The sequence below is a fragment of the Durio zibethinus genome, chromosome 1 (assembly GCF_047325235.1).
Source record: "Durio zibethinus cultivar Kanyao isolate XHJ-2024 chromosome 1, ASM4732523v1, whole genome shotgun sequence".
Taxonomy (NCBI): Eukaryota; Viridiplantae; Streptophyta; class Magnoliopsida; order Malvales; family Malvaceae; genus Durio; species Durio zibethinus.
Genome location: NC_143162.1, coordinates 13,990,001 through 13,992,500, shown reverse-complemented (window position 1 = coordinate 13,992,500; position 2,500 = coordinate 13,990,001). Strand labels below are relative to the sequence as shown.

At 53.0% G+C, this 2,500-nt stretch overlaps 1 non-coding gene and 1 pseudogene across 1 annotated transcript; both read right to left on the bottom strand.

The window, feature by feature from the left end:
- Positions 1–34: 34 nt before the first annotated feature.
- On the bottom strand, positions 35–190 carry LOC149520479 (5.8S ribosomal RNA). The gene has a single exon (XR_016326473.1). It is a non-coding gene; the product is annotated as a 5.8S ribosomal RNA (ribosomal RNA).
- Positions 191–2,422: 2,232 nt separating this feature from the next.
- Positions 2,423–2,500, bottom strand: part of LOC149520478 (25S ribosomal RNA) — a 1,658-nt pseudogene continuing 1,580 nt past the window's right edge.

The following is a 2,500-nucleotide window of genomic DNA, read 5'->3' as shown; positions in this document are numbered from 1 at the left end:
GACGTGTGGGGGGTCGGAGGGGGGCGATGGTGTATGACACCCAGGCAGGTGTGCCCTTGGCCTAATGCCTTAGGGCGCAACTTGCATTCAAAGACTCGGTAGTTCACGGGATTCTACAATTCACACCAAGTATCACATTTGGCTACATTCTTCATCGATGCGAGAGCCGAGATATCCGTTGCTAAGAGTCGTTTCATTTTTTCACGATAAAAGTAGTCGGGGCACCGCCCGCGCATGCACCATGGATGGGATGGCAACGACGCGCGCATTACATTTTTGTTTCAATTCCTTACTGCGATTCGCGCTGAAGGTTTGTTGCTCGGTGGCGGGCGAGACGACGCCGATCATTCTGCCCACAACGCTCGCACCAGGGCCCAGTGTGTGCCGATGGTGATCGAGGCAACCACCCGCACCAGGGTCGATGGTGATCAACTAGCGTATGTTGATGGTGTTTGAGGCAACCGCCCGTACTAGGACCCAACATGTGCCGATGGTGATTGACGCAACCGCCTACACTAGGGCCCATCTTCTACTGATGGTGGTCGAGGTAACCGCTCGCACCAAGGGCCAGCACGTGCCAATGGTGATCGAGGTAACCGCTCGCACCAGGGCCCAGCTTGTGCCGATGGCGGTCGAGGCAATTGCCCGTACCAAAAGACAGCCTGTGCCGATGATAGTCTATGCATGTGCCATCACCACGCGCCATCATGTGCCATTGATGGTCGAGGCCTTTGTCGAAGTTCAATTTTGAGCCACGGTGCACATGCTGGGCTCGGGCATGTGCTAATGCAGCATTTTTTTCGCTCGGGGCAGCATTGTCGGAGCATCATCAGAGAACTTGACCGACGGTATTAGGGTTCCGACGATTGGGGGGGCCGGGGGGTGTGCGGACATGATGTGTGATCGGTGCTGGTACTTGGCCCTTATCCCTCATCAAACCTCAAGAACTCACACCCCCTTAAAGATCATTTGAGATTTTACAGATTTGCTGCCAGTAGCCATTCAAGTGTTTGAAATGGGGACAATTTTTTCAAATGGTCACAAAATCTTCTCCACTTCGAGTTTTTAGCTAAATTGTTTTGTGCATACCAACAAAAATAGAAGGATAACGTCTACAAATTTTGGGGCCAATACTCCTAAAAAAATTTTAAAAAATCCCGAACCGCAAAAAGTTTCAAAAATCCTGAAAAATAGAAAATGAGTCATCTTGCCACGAAACTTCACATGAAGGCTTAGGGGACCAGTGTATGAATTTACAAGCCATAAAAATGGCATTGGCATGGCAAAAATATGAAGATGTGCCTAAACCAACGTATTACCCGATCGATCCACGGCTTGCGCATCCTGCCTCTCTGATCGGTGTAGTGCCCGCCCACTCGTTTCGTAGGTTGACTTAGGCATACAGAGTTCATTCCATATCTAAGCCTCAGACGAACCGAGGGTTGTGGCAGTTGGACTGGCAATGGGATCGACAGCACGCAAAGGGGGACCGGGTCGATCCCCCACCCGCACACTCGTTTCATGGGTTGACTTAGACATACGGAGTTCATTCCCATTCTAAGCATACGGAGTTCATTCCCAGTCTAAGATCGGACCGACAGCGGGATCGACAGCAGCACGCAGAAGAGGACCGGGCCAATCCCCGACTTACGCATCCTACCTTTCCAGTCGGTTGAGGGCCCGCACACTCGTTTTATGGGTTGGCTTAGGCATACGGAGTTCACTCCATGTCTAAGCCCCAGTCGGACCAAGGGTTGTGGCAACTGGACTGGCAGCAGGATCGGTAGCACGTAGAGGGGGACCAGGCAAATCTTTGGCTTACGCATTATGCCTTTTCGATCGGTTGAGCGCCCGTATGCTCGTTTCATGGGTTGACTTAGGCATACGGAGTTCATTCCTAGTCTAAGCATACAAAGTTCATTCTCAGTCTAAGATCGGACAGGCAACCGGATCGGCAGTAGCACGTAGAGGGGGATCGGGCCAATCCCTAACTTATGCATCATGCCCGTCCGATCGGCTCAGAGCCCGCACACTCATTTCGGGGGTTGACTTAGGCATACGGGATTCATTCCCGATCTAAGCCCCAATCGGACTGAGGGATCGGTAGTGGGATCGGTAGCACGCAGAGGGGGATCGGGCCGATCCTCGACTTGCGCATTCTGGCTCTCCAACCAGTTGAGCGCCCGCACGCTCGTTTCATGGGTTGACTTAGGCATACGTAGTGCATTCCCGGTCTCAAGCAACCAAGGGCTAGAGGCTATCGACGGCATTTGGGCAACAATCGAGGGGGACCAGCAGTAGGATCCTTGGTCGGCTCACGCCTCCCGCCCCCAGTGGATGGTTCTGCCACTTACAATACCCCATCACATATTTAAGTCGTCTGCAAAGGATTCTACCCACTGCTCGGTGAGAATTGAGCTCCAAGGAGGCCCGCGCGGCTCGTTCGCCAGAGGGGCTGCACCTATGACACGTGCCCTTGAAGGCCATGGGCCCCTACTGC